This window comes from Lichenostomus cassidix, chromosome 9, assembly GCF_008360975.1.
Source record: "Lichenostomus cassidix isolate B80296 chromosome 9, HeHo_3.0, whole genome shotgun sequence".
Lineage (NCBI taxonomy): Eukaryota > Metazoa > Chordata > Aves > Passeriformes > Meliphagidae > Lichenostomus > Lichenostomus cassidix.
Genome location: NC_139490.1, coordinates 19,582,013 through 19,601,562, shown reverse-complemented (window position 1 = coordinate 19,601,562; position 19,550 = coordinate 19,582,013).

The window sequence follows — 19,550 nt, the reverse complement described above, 5'->3', positions numbered from 1 at the left end:
AAAGCAGGGAACCGTCAGTGGATAAACACAGCAATACCCGTACATTGATTTGGTCCACTTAAGCATAGTATTTATTTATAATAAAGTTGTTATGAGCATTTTCTTTCGATCCAGAAGGGTTCATTATGTACTGAGTGCTTTACATCATGTTTTGAACTACCCCATTAATAAATTAGTGCTAAATTTTATTTGTAAAGGGCATTTTTGGCAGGGATTCAACATTGACTCACAACAACAATTGCTCATAGTGCTGACTTACCATTGTTCAGTATTTGGAGCTGTTTGGTCCTCCCAGCATCCTATCCTGTAGGTAAAAGTTACATGGGGATTGCAAGTTTTATCTCACACAGAGATAAGGGGCAGCATTTCCACAACAGCCTCTAATTTCAGGAGCTCAAACTGATTCAAGATGGTCCTGAGTTTATGGAAATGGGAATGCTTACAGCCAGATCCAAACATCTCACACTCACTATACAAACCAGGAGACAGCCCACCAGGGTCTTCCCTGACTAAAGCTATAAGGCAAATGCTAACTCCTCTAATAACATCATAAATGACATGGAGCCTTAGAGTAAGGAAGTGTCCAGAACAGGGCATAAATTCTTGTGTCCCAGCCCTCTCAATCCAGCAGCTCATCCTGCTTTCTACCCCTTCAGCACTCTTGGGGCACAGACTGGGCCCTGCCTTCTTTTTAGATTGTTTAGCTACACACTTCCTCAGGGACAGCCTTCTGTATGACAAACTCTGTTACTTCCTCTGCCTCGAGCCCAGTGGTCCACTGGGCAGCTCTTGTCACAGAGAAGAAACCGAAAGCCAGGATGCAGCTGAGGAAAAGTGATACGAATACTTACATCTGATAAAACCAGAGAAAGCCTGACATTAAAATCTTCATTTTAAAGGCAAAAGTAAGTTGGGTTTTTTCTTTCCATTTATGTTTAATGTGACTCTACCCTGCACTCCAGTCAGTCAGTCAGTCAGCCTGTGGGACTGGTGGGACAAGTCTGCAGTCAGGAGACTAAAGGATCCTAATATTTAGGTCATTTGTGACAGATACTGAGAGAAATAAGCACAAGGCTCCTGATGTTCACCAGGGCTCCTGACAGAACTAGTCTATTGATTTTTTCAGAGGCAAACAAATAGAAAGGCAGCATCACACCATGCCAAGCCAGCAGCAGGCAGCAGTGACAGTGGCCCTGCCCTTTCCTGCATCAGGTGCTGGCCTGTCAACTGCTGAATCAACCTGGGTCTTTTCCAGTGCACAACTAATTCCCTGTTTTTTCTTTTTTAAACAGTAATATGCACAAGTGTCTCAAACAATCTATAAGATTACAGTGTTTGTGAACATAGCTGGAATACCGGAATATTACTTCTACTGTTCCATAAAAAAATTCAGGACTGACAAGGCAAATTATTCTCAGCACAACAATGAGCCTAAAACAAGTAAAGGAAAACATCAAAATAATTTTAAAATGGGTCAGCATTAAGGGTCTAAACCATTAAACATCCTTACTCATTTAACATTTCAAGACTGGCTATCAGTCACAGCCACATCGTTCTGTGGCATCCCTGGATTTCAATTACATCCCTGGATAAATGGCTTTGCAAGCATTAAGAAAAATCACCCCAGTCATCATAGGCCGAGTTTCAGACTAAAAGATTTCTCAATAAGAAATCTCCTCCAGCTACAGGCCCTTCAATCAGAGGCTTAGAGGATAAACACTGACAATGAACTCCTCGTTTCTAACACAGCTTAGAACTGTGTTTCTTGCCCTGCAGTGGAGAAGTGACATGCTGCTTACAGAACATCTCGCTCAAATCTACTGTCTTTTCTATTTTTAAGCAAAGCAGGTTTCTATTTAAAACTGCCACCTTACTGACTTCCTTAAAGCCATCTGCTTGTTTATTAGTGTGTGACAACAAAGTCTCCATCTCTTGAATGTAATTAAGTGGAGAATCCCAGGGACAATTTAGTTGACTGACCTTTCATTAAGAATAGCAGCATGATAGCACTTCTCAAGTAATGAAGAAGTGGGACCCTTATAAACCTTTATTAAACTGTCCTCTACCTTGCCACTTCTCACTTTTCAAAAGAGCACTTATGTAAAAAAACCCAAACCAATATTAAAGAGAGAGCACAAGATAACTGCCTTAATATATTCTGAGCCAACTAAAATGTGTTTGTCATTTATTGAGCTGCATCTATTTCTAATGCCTGCCTGGTGTCTTACTTGTCCCTCACAGTATCAGACTGGAAGGAAATGAGAATATTAGAGTCCTTAAATCATTCTCCTTTTCCACTGCAGTTCAAATAAGGGCTTGTACTAGAGTGCATGCTGAAAAAATGAACAGAACCCTGTAATGTGCTGAACATATACTTTTATTTTCCCTTCTTATGCCTAATCAACTAAACAGGCATTAGAAAGCAGGAGAGAGGTTGGGCTTAAAAAAAGAAACTGTTTAAAAAATGATAATCACTCTTAAAGGAACAGACCACAAATGCAGAGGATGTACTCATGGTTTTTGCTATTTCTTATACAATCTACTTCTAATTACCACACATAATTGCATGAGGTAAAGCAATTACCTGTAGCCAAAGGTAGAGAATCAATCCAGTGGTTTCCATGGAAAGTTACAGCTTTCAGCAGCAGCTGAACTGAGCTGAATTTCTTGTCACTCCTGGGTACCTGCCACACCAGCCAGGGCAACGGGTTGATGATCTCTGATACAGCTATCAGGGATCACATCCTTTGTTCCTTCTTTTCTTTTCTTTGAAGAAAAACCCTCATGGTTCAGCAGCAGCAGGAAGCCTTCGGCTACCTAGGAGGGTAGATGGAAAACTATTACCATTATGTACTTCAAAAATAACGAGAGTAATTTTCTGCTAATAGTAGAAATTATCCTGGATTAGTCTCCCTCCTGGAAACTAGCAAGCTCCAGGTATCTTGGTTATGTCTCTTTTATAAACTCTAGTGTATAAAAGGCCAATGCTTAGCATCCTCCAGTCAGGAGTTAAGAAAAGGTGTTCACATTTCAAAAGGTATGCACAGACCAGATAGATGCACAATGGATTATACCTGAACAACACTCAGTTAAGCACTGGTGGCAGGACTGCTGAAAGCCAGAGCCAGGGGGCTTGTTACCATTTAGTTGCCTGTTGTGGCCCCAAAACCCCTTCACAGGATGTGCCAAAAAGTGGGGAGGGATAGTGAGAAAGGGAAGGTAAAATGTGGCTTGGAGACAGCACCATAAATAACCAAGCTGTATTTTTATGCCATGGGATAAGCAGGGAGCATACCCAAGACAACAAAATTACCAGAACTGTTGTACAGTTTACACTTTTAATGAATTAGAGGGAGATTCTCTATAGAGGTATCCACAGTTTACCTGGAAATATGTAAAGGGTTCCATGAATCAAAGTACTTTGATTTTATATAATTTCTGGAAAGGCTGGAACCAGCAGGGAGGGCATTCAAGTTGGTGGGGAAGCACAAGTGAAAAGAACAGGATACAAGCCTGAAAGCCAAAAAAGCCCAGGAAGTGGGAAGGGCCTTGCTTCTTACCTTTACATATGAATGCAAGTGTTAAAATAAATATTAGGCACAAGGGGAAAAAGGGAATGTATGGGGAGATACTGGTTTAAGATAAAAGGCTGGGGCTAGATTTAAGTAGTTGCTGGAGAAAGTGGGTGTGAGGTCTCAGCCCCGAGGAGTTCAGCTCCATTCTAGCCCCATTCCCCAAGAGCCCCAGCGAGGGACAGAGTCCCAGGTGCAAGAGAAGATGTAATCTGAGCTCTCCCTGTCCCTTTCCCCTCTGTCACCTCATTTCTAGTTCTGTATTCCAGATCTGGGCTTTTTGCTTTACCTGCACCAACCTTGAAATATTCTGCTTGACATTGAAAGAGGCCAATGGATGTGGAAAAGCTACAAACTGGACCAAAGCCTGCCTCCTTCTGCCACGGGCCTGCAAACCAGAAGAGTGGGAGGGGATTTGGGGAGGCTGGCTTGTATCCCCCTCGCCAGAAGGACTGTTATCTCAAAGTCATTAGGCCTGGCGAAAACCATCTTCTGGCAGGTGCAGGCAAGTGTTTCCTCATCGTGTGTGAACCAACAGGCTCATGGTGGGAGGCTGCTTAGTGCTGCTTAGTGCAGATGCAGCACAGTGCCAGCCTCAGCTGTGGGGAGTGAAGCACCACTAACTCCTGTTTCTGCCTGGCCCCAAGAAAACGTGCCTGCAATTACAGTTCTGAGCACAATGCATATTTTAGTCAGCTGCAGAAAAGCCAGGGAGTTTGAAGAGGTGATTATTAGATTACACCAGCAGCTTCCAATTTTCACCAGCTCATGCCCATCCATCATGCAAGTAACCTACTGCGAACAAAGGCCGCAACTTTTTCTTATTTCTCAGCATTCTTCTTCAATAGGGACTATTGAAGGGAGTGACAGGACAAGGGGGAATGGCTTCAAACTGATGGAGGGCAGGTTCAGACTAGGTATTAGGAAGAAATTCTTCACTGTGAGGATGGTAAGGCATCCTCATTGGAACAGTTTGTTCTGAGAAACTCTAGATGACCCATCGCTGGAAATGTTTAAGGCCAGGTTGGATGAAGCTCTGGTTCAGTGGAAGGTGTCACTGCTATGGCAGGGAGGTAAGAACAAGATGATCCAACCCACACCATCCTATGATTCAGGATTTGTTAAGAGTGAGTGACCACACAGCCTGAATAAAATGCTTTCTGTCAAGAGCAGAAAACACTGCAGAGAAAGGAACATGACATTGAAAACCACCATCAGTTCTCCTGCAGATTTTAGGATGGGGAGGAGGAAAGAAAATGTCATCTTTTGCCAGGAGTTTGACTGCTGAAGAACTGCTTTGAAAGCTCAGATATAATAACTGTGGTGTTCCATGACAGCCACATCCTCTAAATGAGTCTGCTGTCTCTTTTAATTAAGCACATCTCCATGAACATCTGAGGATTTTATGTTACATGCTTATGAACTATCATTACCTTGAACCCAAGAGGGATGAAGTATCACAGGACTCTGTAACAATACTAATAATCCTTGGGAGATGGAGACTTCCATGTTAACCAGCTGCAGGAGAGAGAAAGGAAGAGCCTGAATCTCCTCTCCCCTCTTTCACTCCTTCTGTCTCTATTGAAATTTCTGTGTGATGCCCAGTCATTGCCCAAAATATTTGCACAGCAGGCACCCTCCTGCTTGCCCTGGTTCTGTAGATTTAGTCCTTCCTTTCAGTACCTTGCCTGAATGGACTTCTGAAAATACACACCAAGAAGAGGAGAAAAACCAAGAACAGACCCACATCCAGCATGGGAGACAAATGCAGACTTAAGTGTGCCACTGAGGACCCAAGGCAAAAACCTGCTTGGACACCCTTAGTTTTGACTTCTTCTTTGGGAGGGAGGCTCAATGAACAGTCCTTCTGTTCAGACACTTGCTTTGTCACGCCCAAAACTGCTGCAAATCAGGTCACATGGAAGGAACCTGCCATCCCCCTAGCAACAAGTGACATCCTATCATACCCATAACTCAATTAACACCTAACAAAATCTCAGTACTGCACAGCTGACAAAGAGTTTTCAGCAAGAGACAGAACCACTCTTATTTACAGCATCAGCACATATTTTACAAATTCAAACTACTCAGAGTCAGCAACTGACAGAACTGATCTAGCCTTGCTATGTAAGTATCCTCTGCTTTGCAGCCCAAATGAAATAAAAGCAAAGGCAGCAAATTAAACTACATCCGGTAATTGCCATGCTCCTGTTCAGAAGGTCCCAGGGACAAGGGAATGAAGATGACATCTATGATGATGTTAAATGATATTGTTTCTTTGAAAACTGGCCTAACCTCATACAACATGGAGGACAGCTGCTCATTTATTAGAAGAAGCTCATGGGGTCAACTGGACTCCAGCACATTTGGAAATCAATGGTGCCAATGGACAAACAATGAAAAATACACTTGGATTAGCTCTAATGTAGCTAATTACATGAGACCAATATTCACACAACTGAAACAAACTCCCTACGCTCTCCTCTTGTCCCCTGCAATGCCTGACACCTTTCTGCCCAGGAATGAGGGCAACCCAAATCAGAAGTAGATGTCCCAGTTTACCAAAAAATGCCCAAACTACACCACAGTCTTTCTGTAGCCGCCCTCTCTTTGAAGTGCAGATATAGCAAAGCCAGATGACTTTATGCACAGAGCATCCTTTAATTGCACCTTCCATTCCCCTGTGTTTTTATCTTCAAGGCCTACCAAACTGTATCCCTGCCCACCAACCACCCCTGTTCCTGGGAATGTGCATTCCACTTTAATCCCACACATGAGAAACCATCAACTGGCAGATCACATGCACACAGCTAGTCCCTGTTCCGCCAGCAAAGATGCTGGTCTGTAGAGCATTTAAAGTCTTGTCAGAGCCCAGAGGCAGTATTTTCAGGTTTATATTACAGCTGGAGTGCCATGAACATATATTCTTCTCAGGTTTTTTCAAAACACCCAACACAGCTGCATCAACAGCTGCACAGTTGGTTGTGCCAAGGGCAGGCAAGCAGTTTCAGTACTGTGGGGTGAGACACCAGAACACTCTCCTGGATGTTTCAAGCATGACTGGGGTTACTCTTTGGGGTATTGCCACAGATTTGCTTCTAAGAAATGGGCTGCTATAGGTTATGGTTCCCCATTTATATTGAGATTTGTCTTGGTGTGGTTCTGGGGTGCACATGTTGGCCCTGCTCTGCCTTCATGGTAAACTTGGAGTGCTCTGAATGAGACAGAAAGTTGGCAGTCTCATTTTTAATCACTTGTGGGTTTGATTGCATTAGTTTTTCCAGATTTTTATTTATGCCTTGTAAATTTTTCCAGAAAGCAGAAAATCTGTTCAGTCAGGTCACATTGTGAAGGATATACCAGTTTGTCCCTCCACAAGTCATCACAGCATACTCCCTCTTGTCCCATCCTGCTCTGCCAAGAGGACCTTAAAAATCTCTTAATTAACACCATATAGGAATTTAAAAAATCTCCTACTACCTACATTGTCCAAGTGGAAAAGATAATACAGTGTGGGACTTCTGAAAACACCCGGCCAACTCTTATATAGTGATCAAAACCAAAAATCCATCTCTGATGAGCTGCTCTCCCACTCTGTGCCCTTGTGACTTCTGCACCATCTTTCACAGATCTTAGTGAGACACCCCATAATGTGCTGCTGTATGAATCCATGAATCTTCTACCCAGCAGCATATCAGGTAGCTCCCTGGGTGAACATACGGCACTAGTCATGAGCCGAAAGCACTGTGTGTATTAAAATTCCTTCTTTTCCGGGTCAAGAAAGAGGCATTACAATGTACCACAAGACATACACAGAATATCCATGTTCCAGACATGACCCTGGCACAGCACATGGGTGCAGGATTGCACCATGGCACAAGTATGTGAGAAGTCCATGTGGATGCCTAAGGTAGATACATTGATAGATACATGGCTCCAGCTCCTCTAAAATATCATCTTCCATAGTGATGGATGGGCCTAAGAGGCAAGACTTCAGAAGGTGAAAAGCAATTTTATTTTTTTTTTAAACATCTCTATCCTAGGTTAAATGTTTGAGCATAAACCTCATGTCTTTTCCAGGACACTATTTCAAGGAAAAAACAGAGAATAACACCTGTACTCCACAGTCTCATCTTACAACTCGTGTAAAAATTTTAAAAGGGCAAGAGAGAGGGCAACACCACCTTAAACCAACCCTGTTTGTCAAAATTCATATGTGATGAGCAATGCAGCCTGCAGGTTACTATAGCAGCAAGATCCATCACCTAGGTGACCAAGCACTAATGATATCAACATTAACCTATCCCCGCACACAACCTCACACTGTGCACATTATCAGACTTCCATTTCTTGGAAGTTTGTCTTCATACCAACAGATGGACAGTAACAGAGCATATGGACAGGCTCCACGAGGAGCAAGCTTTCCTCACAGCAGCAGCCTGCCTTGCTAAGGAGGATTATTTCCGACAGCACCACCTGTGGAAGTGCTGGGCACTTGAGGCAACCAACATGTGCAACCTGATTTACTAACAAAATAATAAGTAGCAACTTGCCTAAAAGCTTCTTGGAAAAGCTTTACATACCAGAGGGTCTGAAGCATAAATCCACACAAAATAGCGGGAATGTCTTGAGGCATTGACAAGGTCTTCCCCCAAGGGACCATTCCTTTTGGGAAGCCAAACTTTCAGTAAGGAACACCAAACCCAGTAAATTCCCAAATCAATTTATTACCTTTTCCATGGGGATGATCTGTTCCAAGTATGGCCTTGCAGGCAGGTGTTGATGGCAGGGCACAGCAGCACTCCCAGAGCCTGCCCTGAGGCACGAGCCCTGCAGACCAGGAGAGCAGCATGAGGCCATTGTGCTGTGATGGCACTGCAGGGCCCAGGTGCCCTCACTCAGCTCTGCACAGGCTGATGATGTGCTCTCTAATGTTTCACTGGTGCTGTTTAGCTCTGGCTAGCTGAGGAACACCCCTGAGTACAAATGTGTTTGTTTACAACCAAGCAACACATCACTCTGATTACAAGGACAGATTCAATTCCAGACTCCCGGAAAATACTGATTTTTTTGTAACAACGTTATATAACTGGTAACTTCCATCAGCTAAGGGGATCTGGGTTGCTTGGGCTAAAGGAAATTAAATGGAATTTGGATTTTTTTTCCCTTTTGTTAAAGTCTGCCTTTATATCCTATAGAGAAATTAACTGAGACAGAAATCTCTTTTCCTCCACTTTGATAAATAGGGATGACTCATTATTTCCCCATTTTGCTTTAAATATCCTGTCATCCTCGTGGTTTCCTTTGTTCAGCTATTCTCTCAACTTCATACAGCACCTGCTGTAATGACACAGGAAGTCCTCTGTGGTTCTTCTGCCCTTTCAATGCATCCCTTATCAACAGAGCGCTCTGACCTTTAAACATCACTTACTTTACTTACCCAGCAGATACCTACAACCCCCAAAGACAGCCTTTCTTTGATCACCACTTCCTAGATAGCAGGAGATTACATTATCTTGGCAGAACCAAAAAAGTCATACCTTTTCACGCCTTTACCCTCATTGAAGCACATTCAGATTTGAGGCTGCAGTTTAAATTTTCAGAGTAGAGTGAGCTGTTACAGCTTCATTGACACTTCAGGCGCTGGGGAAACTTCTTCAACCAAATTTATTTGTTTGAAATCTAATTGTTTGCTTCCTTATCTTTCGCCCATCTTTCACTGCCTATTGCCCCATGTTCCTTGTGCTCAGTAAAGACAGTGTTGTCTTTTACCTGCTTATCCACACACAGGTTGAGTAAAGACCATTAGAAGCCAAGGCCTTTGTAATCCTGGAGAACAAAAGAATAACTGTGTTCCTGATAAAGCCATTTTTCTTGTCTGTGTCTCACTGGCAGATGATGGGATAACACCAGCAAAAGAAAACAAGATCAAAGTCATAGTGCTGGATCTGAGAAGATAAAAGAAAAAAAAAACAATTTTAGAGAGAAATGACCCTTGGGCAGATGAGAGAAATAAGAAACACATTGTTACAGCAAAGGGTATTTTAACACTGAGGCTAGACAAGGGGAGAAGATTCTAGGAGAAAACAGGGCTTCTCTGTTCCAGGGAAGACATCTACTGGCAGAGAGCTACTGGGGCCTGAAAGATTCAACCTCAACACAGAGAACACTTGAGTAGCGGAAAACAAAAAATAGGAGCGTGGAAATGAATAAATGTTTTATTGTTAGCTGAGAACTGCACATCCTTTGTTGTTGACAAATGCAGCTTCAGTTTTGCAGAGCTTTTGTATCTGCTTGCTTCCCTCACAAAAACGCCCTTCAGAGGTGATCCACTACCCAGGAGTGCACAAGGGCTTCCATCCCACCCCATCCCAGGAGAGGCTGGAGCTGCCTGGGGGCTGAAGCTCAGCCCTGGTGCAAGAGCCAAAGCCCAGATTCTGTGACAGAAGGACATACCTGCCTTGATTTGCTGATGTCAGACCGGGACAGTGTGACTTGAAACTTTCAGAGGGATTAGCAAGGTGAACAGTACATATGGATATAGCCAACTGCTGAAGAAACTCTCCATGTTTGTGAAATAATGTTTTTCTAGTTCATACCCCTAACAGTCCTCTTCAAAGGATTGTATATCCAAGGTCGGCATGCCTTTCAGGACAACTGGGTACCTTTAATGAATAACTGCACTTTAAGCAGTGAATTTAATTAAAATGCATCACTACACTGGAGAAAATATCCAGCCCTTGTGACATTATGCAATAGTGCAGTCAGTGTAGAGATACAAGATAAACAAGCAACACTCAGAGCCTGCGTATCACCCTGCATGACTTAACTTCCTATTACTTTATACCTTTTTTCTTCTAAATTCCTATTTATATTTATATATTTAGAAAAGATAACAGGCTGAGTGAACATTGCAGAACAGCCGACAGCTGCTCAGGTGGAAATTTTGCCATTAGGAGGTTGCAACCCTGCTCAACTGTGCAGAAACAAAACTTCCTTCACAAAACATCTCAATGGTCTTTCCTGCAGGAGCAATGAAATGCCGAGTGTTTCTAACTCCATGACTCTCAGAAATTAAATGAGTCCTAAATGCTGTCATCCCACTTTGACTTTCATTTTTATCACTCTCAAAACCAAGACTGCAACAGGAAAAGGCAGTAGGATTTTGTCTGTTGTTGCAAAGTGCAAAGAGCAGCTCAAGATGGCACCTGAAAGGCAGTAATGTAAAGCTTCATATTTTACATAATGACAAACAAGAGAGATATTATTCATCTGTTTCTTTGTGGGGAAGGCTTACACTAGAGAAAACCCAAAAAATCAGGAGAGAACTGCTTGAACAGATCATGAAAGGAGACCTTCAAAGGCAGGGGGCAAAGAATCTTTAGATTGCTTTTTTCCTTCCCTTTTTATAATGCATAGAGGACATGAAAGAGGTTTTTCAGTAGTTCTTTCTTATTCTAAAAGGATTTTTTTTTGTTCCTGCTTCTCTTTTACATTAAAAATTCAAGTCTTGCCTTGAATAGAAGGCTCTGAGGCAAACAGCATCAAAGACATGCACAAGTCAGGATCAAGTACATTGGAAAGGACACTTGGTTAGTGCCCATCGTGCATTGGATTCTTTAGGTTGCAGATAAAAGTCAATAAATTTGAAGATTCAAAAACCAACCCAAATTTAGTTCAGCTGCAACAAATATTTTTAGAATTGTAAAAAATTTAACATATTTAAATTACTATTGATTTAACTTTAAAAAGAAAGTATGTGCCCCCAAAAATTCAGAGCTGTGTTTGGGCAGAAGAAAACTGTCCTTCATACTTGAAGTGAAATTAATGATAAAGAAAATGCTTTTTCATTGCTTTTGACAACAGTTTATGTTGATGGGTCTGTGGCTGGTTATTTATTGCAGTTTGGTCTGCAGTCAGTCTCTCTAGTGTGTCCAAAAGAAGTCCCTCTTAAGGAAAAGCCAGTAATCCATTTGTTAATCCTGTGACATCCCTGGTGCTGCTGAACTCCCAGTCAGCAGCAGTGGGACAGTGACTGTGGCCTGGCTCAGTCTGTTCTCAGGCTCCAGAAGCACCTTACAAGGCAGGCAGGCAGCCAGAGGGTCACACTGAACATAGAGAAGGATAAGTACCCCGTGTCAGGAAAGGTTTAACATACACTGAAGGCAATGTTTAGGACATAAGTTTGAGATACTTGATCACAGCCTGTGACCTTAGCCCTAAAAGATGAGCTTGTGTGGTCCACATGAAAACAAGGAGAGACCCACCAATACCCCGTGGGAGGACACTTGAACATTGGCACATCTTGAAGCATTTCACCTGCCTTTCTCAATCTTTTTTCCTTGCTGAGGTGATACCATCTTGTACTGCAAGCCACACTTCCTGTCCAGAAGCCTCCTTTTTTTCTCCAGGGCTTGTGCTAAATTGGGCAGTGCTTCCATAAATAGGCTTTAAGTTACCTTTTGAGACAGACTTGTATCCCAAATCCTTTTTCCACTGAAGGGAAAGGTACTTTCTCAGTCAGCTTGTCTCTTTTCTGAGTGGGAAAGCAGCAGCAGAGCTGTTGGAGAAGAACAGGGTACTATTTCCTGTGCAACAACAGAACAAACTTCAAGTCTGTTGTACCTGCAAAATGCCGGATAATTTTCTCCACTGCTTCTAAGAGCAGGAAGCCTTCTACTCTCGGACTGGTTGGTGGTGAAACTATCTGCTGAAAACATAAAAATACAAAATAAAAGCATCTTCTTGTAATGTGAACACATTGGGTTTGGAAGTCAGCAAGAGGAAGCAGAGATGGTCCCAGTTTCTTTCTCAGGGTAGATGTGAGCTTTCAAAACTGAAGTGCTATTGCAACACTTTTTCCCTGTTCTGCATATGTGGTTTTGGTGGATTGCCTACTGAATATTGAGTTAGGGATGCTGAGAGCCTGCTCGTGTTCTCAAATTCCTGTGGCTGTGTTGCCCGAGTCAGAATTAAATGATACATTACACCCTGAGTCACCCTTTGCTAATGCCTGCTAGATGTTTTCTGGCATCAAGGTTTAGAATTGGAGCTCATTGGAAATTTTCCATAGGGGAGATTTTCTGTTTCTGAGAAAAACAGGAATTTTCCATGAGGGAAAAAAAAGGTTGTTTCTGCCAAAAAAATTTGAAAAGGTTTGTTTGTAAAGAGGATCAAAAGATAGTATTTCATTTTGAATTGACTTGGACTAACCAAACTGCGCAATGCCCCAGATGATCCACATGAATTTTTGGATACTTTCTGATGGAGGCAGTCCAGCCAGAGCCCAATCTCAGACAAAGTGAGGGCTGTGACTACAATTTTCAGATGACCCAGTGTGACTGCTTATTTCTGACAGCCACGAGTGTCACAGGTGCCTGCTGGGCAGGGCAGGGCTGGGCTGGGGTCAATAATCCCCCCAGGTACAGCGCAGGCTTACAGCAGCCCCAGGCAGGGATCACCAGCAGCAGGACACAGACCAAGACACAGGTTCTCCAGTGAGGGAGGCTGCACATCCCAGTATTCCCCAGATGCTTTGTGAGCTAGCATTTCCATCTCCATACCCTTTCCTCTCTGCTGGAACCACCTCCTCCACTGGACAGGAGAGTATGCTTATCTTTCCCTTCCCCATTCCCTCTCAGCTCCCATTCTTGCTCCCTCAGCCCTCATGTCCTGACTCCCACTCCAGGGTAAGACACCTGCTGGCTGCTGCCCCTCAGCAGCTCCATACTGACACTAGGAATCACTGGAGCTGTCTCCTCCTCACCCTCCCGCTTCCTTGGCTGGCTGCCTTCACCCCACACAGAGGCACAAATTCTGCCTGGCACCAGTAAACTGGGCAATCACACATGTAGAGCTCCAGTGGCCACCTCCATGCTGTACTGATCAGGAATGGCCCGAGTTCTGGACTGTCTGGACTATCAAGCCACCAGTAATTTTTTTTGTTTGTTTCAATGGGCTCTGCATCAGGCCACAATATGCAGATAAACACCAAGGAAACCAGAGCCCAAACCTGAAACTGATGTCACCATGAACAACCAGTGTTGGGCCAGGATCTGGCTCTGTGACCTTTGCTGCTGTAGAGGCAAAAAGGAATGGAAATCTGCCCACTTTGGAGCTTTTTCTGAGGTGTGGAGAACCTCAGATCAGAGCTACCAGTACTCTGTCTACGTAGAGACCTTCTCACTTACGTTCCACCTTCAGAAGTTAAAGGCCACACAGTAAGAGAAGGACATTCAAGTGAAAACCATTTCCTGGCTGTCCAGGACTTTTGACCTTTGATCTATGAACTTTTTTTGTTCATTCCCCTCCAAATAAAGCAAAACCTCCCTGTACCATGAATGTAACCCTGTAGACACTGCAGACCTCAGAAGCAGACCACACATGTCCAGAAGTTCAGCAGCTGCAGGAAGAACCTGAAGGAAGCAGATTGTTCTGGGCAGCACTTATTTCCAGCAGCCTTCTAACAGCTCAAACTGTGCCAAATGGTAAGGCTGGAGAGGTATGGAGATGCTGACACAAAAAGCAGTTTCAGTCAAGCAGCAGATAACAGTGACACAGGGATCATCCCCCAGTGCTCTCTAAGAGAGGCTGCAGGCCAGTCCTGGGAACAGCTTTTGTGTCAGCCCATGAAGTTGCTGTTTGACCAACCTTTGGAGCTCATTTGTCCCTCTGCTGTATCAACTCAAACGATGTTGGATTTGCAATTGCCTTTTTCTCTCCCTGACAGTGCTAATCAATCAGGCAGACAGCACTGGAAGGAAGCAGGGTGTGGGTGATGTACTGGTGCAGCATGAAAATTGCAAGGGTCAGTCTGCACAGGGGCACGAGGGGCAGAGGTCACTCTTACACCTGTCACTCCTGGTGTCACCACAGTGCATCAAACAGCTGCAGCAGAAAGTCTGTTTAGAACTAATGGACTGAGAGAAAAGGACATCAAAGATCTGATCTCCCCTGCTGCATGCAGATGATTCAGTGCAGTCACAGGATGACACTGGCAGTGTCTGACCCTGCCAGCTAGCCTGAGATCAGAGGGAGACTGTCTCACTCCCCCATCAACAGCCCAGAAGGTACAGGAATGATTGCAAATCTCACTGACAGAGCCCATCCCTGACACCAGAAACCCAAAGCAAAGAATTCATATAAGCAGGGCAGCATTTTGAAAGCAGAGGTAGAGCACTGGCTGCTTTATAAACCCACTATCAGCTCCAGGTACTGACTGCCCACACAGCTGTGTGTGGGTGTTGAGAGCACCTGGCTTCCCAACAGTCCGGCCACCAACCCACACACCAAACCTCTGGCCTCTCAAAGCAAGGGTCACTCTGGTCAAACTGTGCTACTGCTGCTCCCATCCCTCTCCACATCCCCAGCAACATCATCATGTGCCAGACACACTGCTGAGCCCCATATGTGCAGTACCTGTCATCTACTCTTTGCCTGTTCTCTATTTTCTAATGATATACAAATAGTATTTCCTATAGGAAATCACATTACCTGCAGCAATGATACTGGATGATAAACTCTTTACACCTGGAGAAAAAATAATCAAATAACTGAACTTCTTACATGCAATTACAGAATATTTCCCAAAAAATACAAAGAGCCCCTTGGAAAATGAGCTGAAAAGGCAACTGGCAGGAATCAGAAGGGAAGGCAAGAGTAGAAAGAAGTGATTTGCCAAGAGGATTGGGATTTTGTAAGTGTAGAATCAGACTCAGTACGAGAGAGATTAACTAGCAGAAAACAGAGATGCAGAAAATATTCTTTATGGACTTGGAAATTCATAAGCAAGGCGTGGGAACACCAGAGGAAATAAAGATTTAAACCATCTTACAACCGCAGAGTAGAAACAGCTCATGAGGCTGACTACACATGGTTACTTGAGTCAAGGGCAGGGTAACAAACACAAAGCTGCTGTTCACTGCACTGCTTGTGAGCACTGCTTGTAAACTGATCTGTGGCATGAGGCAAGAGCCATCAGGTCAGCCTGATCATCAGGAAGGCTGCAGAAAGCTGCCTCCCCAGCAAGGGGCAGCTGGACTGGCAGCAGTGCCAACATTCTCCTCCCAGGAGCCGGCCAAGAGCCTCCAGAGCTGGTGGCAATGAGCCAAAACCACAGGCCACACAATAATGTGTCACCTTGGCTGTTACCTGCCTGACAAGTATTTTTCAAAACTAGACTACAGTTTACTGCTTATTGTGAAGAGCCATTAGGCAACGTAGCAATGCAATCATTAGCAATTCCTAAGTTTTGTAAACCTTTATTAGTAAAATAACAAAGTACTTTCTTTTTGAAACTGGGATGTCTAAAACTGACAATAACTCAGTGTAGGCATGAATTTAGCCTACTTATATTTTCCCATATGAACCTTACACCAGAGCACCCCACAAATGTGACACCAACTGTGCACTGCAGTCATGTGTTACTAATTACCAACCTGCCATGTGCAGTCAAGGGAAATTTAATTTACAGCAGTCAAGGCTGAAAGAAAAAGCATAGCTCAGAAGAAACATTCAGCTCAAAGAAAATACTCTTAACTTAATGCTCTCTTAAAAGTTTTGGCACAAAAATTTAAATTATCCCAATGCTAGTTTTCAGGTTATTCTTGTATCAAAGACATAAAGGGGGAACCTTTTAAAATTGCAAAGTAGCAGTAAGGAATGACTTGTCTAGTATTTTAATATTTTTATTTTTGTGACCACGTTGTTCCCCTTCCACCTGCAGGTTTCACCCAAACTTGATGAACACACAAGAGAAAGACTGGCATTAGAAATGGGAGAGCTGAGTTCCTGCTTCTCAAGTAACACCAAGAAGCAAGAACACTGTGAGAATCTGCCCATCACAGCTTTTGCACACTTTGTTCCTTGTAAAGTACCTGGTTTTTATACTAGATAAACTGAAGCCAAAATTCCAAGCCTGTCTGTGTAGTGTGTACCATATTCCATATATTACATTCTGATGGCCTACAACCTAGTATGACAAAATAAAGTATCCCCTTTTTAATTGCATAATTTTCAAGCTATTCACATGCTCCAGGAAGCTCATCTTACACTTCTCTGTAGCTCTGTAACTATTCCTGCTCTGCTTGCTTTATCTGTGTTTTTTCTTTCTAGAACAGCACTCTGATATGACTCACAATCAGGATTCAGCCCTAACCTGCAGGTCTGTGTGTTGTAAGGGCTCCTCAAACATGCAGCACATGCAGCATCACCAACTTCAGCCTAAAGAATTTCCTGCCCTAACAGCCTCAAGAAAAATAAAAACCCTGCTCTGCCCATAAACTGGGTTTGTCATTGTTCTCCTACTGCTTTAAGACACAATTTCTATGGGAAAACATGTTTTTAAAAACTAGTAATATTGTAAATCCTTAAATGCTGTTTTCATGTAATTTGGGTATTAGCTAGCATGACCCGGGCACTCTGTAATTCTAGAGATGGAAGGTGAGGAAATTTAGCTGCTCCAACCTTGATGCTTCGTAGCCAAGTGAACCTCTGCACCTTTTAGTCTCTCCAGACTGTGTTTCTCAACCTGTTTAGATGCCCAGAAACCTGAATCACAATCTGATTTCTCAAACTGACACTTTTTCTTTTAATTCCACACAATCTGGAGATGCTGTTAAAGACCTGAGGCCAGAAGCTTGGCTGGCTCACACCTCTGTTTAAACACTGTACAACACACACTGCATGCCTTATTTAGATGCCCTGAATTATGGTTACAAAGGCTTATTTAATAACGTTAGAATATACAACATTCTGAAACTTAAACACACCTAAGAAACCTCTATTGCTTTTATTCTTGTTTTATGCTCAAATAAATGCAAACCTAATCCTTCCTTCAAGTCTCAAAACACTAAGCAATATTAAATTCCGTTCAACATGTTTGAATAGAACCTTGTTAAGCAACACTCACATTTTTATTACCCTGTGTTTGTCCTTGGTGGGATGTGAGGCACATTCCCAAAGGCTGCCACAAGGGGAAGAAAGAACTCTTAATGGGATCTTCCATGACAGCTCAGTACAAGGAATTTGCTAGGGAAGAAATGGAAAAACACCTACTGATGATTTAATTTTAGGCAAGGAGAACAGACAACTGCAGTCATAGTAATATATCTTGTTTTTCCAAATAGATGCACTCCCACTAAAACACATCTAAATTGTATCTTCATATTACAGCACACTGTTTATCTCCCTTCATTCCAAACATGCCCTCTTCAAAAATTCCAATGTTGCCAACATTAGGAACACCTAAGGTCAGTGTCACCTAGGTGGTGTCACCTCCAGCCATGTGACACTCTTCCTTGGTGGACACAATCCTGCACACTGGAATTACAGAGCCCCACCACAACACAGCTGGAAAACTCTCCTGCAATAGAAAACCTTTAGCCTGAGGGTGAGGAAACCTTTAGCCTGAAGAGTCCCTGTATGGAAAGTGACAGAGAGTCGGTTCTGGCCAGGGCATTTCTGAGAAAGAAAAATAAAATAACCTTACTCATGCAAATCAGAAAGAGCCCTCTAAAAGAGAACTTGCCTTTATTTTTTGTTGGGAATACAATACATTCACCAAAGATCTAAATATATGTTGGCTGTATAACTTGGGGTTTTGTGGTGGCATTTTTTTAAACAGAGGTGCATCAACAGATATTTTAAAATATGAAGCTGAACACAGGATCATAGAATGGTTTGGGTTGGAAGGGACTTTGAAGATCATCTTGGTCTAGCCCGTCTGCCATGGGCAGGGACACCTTCCACTGTCCCAGGTTGTGCAAAGCTCCATCCAGGGGTGGGGCAGCCACAGCTTCTCTAGGCAACCTGTTCCAGTGCCTCAGCACCCTTACAGTAAAAAATGTCTTCCTACAATCTAATCCAAATCTGCCCTCTTTCAGTTTAAAGCCATTCCTCCTCTGTCCTGTCACTCCATGTTCTTGCACTTAGTCTCTACCCATCATTCTTCTTTCATGAAATAGCCAATTTCCTTCAAAGAATGCAATATATTGATACAACCCTCTGCTCTCTCCTTTTAACTTCTTTCCATATTGTGATTTTTTTGATGTTTTGACCTGCCTGTCGTCACAAGGGATTTAAAGCAGATCTGTCCTGGTACTCTTATAAATACGAAGGACATATGCCAGAAACAAGTCTTCACAAGTTCAGTGTGCTCAGATTAAGCTGAACACTGATTTAAAGAGGTAACGTGTAAAAGAACAGGGTAACATTTTCCTCATTATGATACCATTAATTTGAATTGCAGTATGCTGGAAAGCTAAAATAATCAGCACTTAAAACAGCCTTAAAAAGGCCAAAACCTTTGGAGAAAGGAGTACAGATGTATCATGAGTAATAACCACAAAGGTGACAGAAAATAAAGGCACTGCACCCAATGAGATGGTACCAGCTCGAGTGAGCAGTCATGGGAGGAAAAGCAACACAGACAGGGAAATAATCGACACAGCAGTCAACAATCATCAAAAAAGAGGGGAAAAAGAGGCAGAAGCAAAAGCAAAACCCATCAAGTCTCCTGCTAGGAATGACTGGGCAGGCCACAAACAGAGGGAGACTTACTGCAAGGAGCTTTGTCCATGACCTGATCCCACAGCTCCAAGGACAACTCCTCCCGCGGTTCCTAGAGATGGCAGCTCAGAAGGCAGGTCCTGCTCATCAACTCTGTGGGGAAAACAAATTTGAAGAAGTCAGGGCATCATCTTGCATTTTCCATGCCTCCTCCCACCAAGGCTATTTCTAACACCCTGTCAAGTACCCAGCTTGTCCAATTAATTAAAATGTGCAATTTGTCTGACTACAAGTATAAATTACTCCTTCTCCCTGTAATCTGTGATCTTCCTATCAGTGAGGAAGAGAAATGCCAGCATTTTCTATAGAGGCTTGAACAGGTGTAGTCTCTATTGGGGGCTATCACAGACCAAATATTTCTGTCTGTAAAGTAATTATTTTCCTGAGGGGAAACTTCTCGTTCAGTACAAG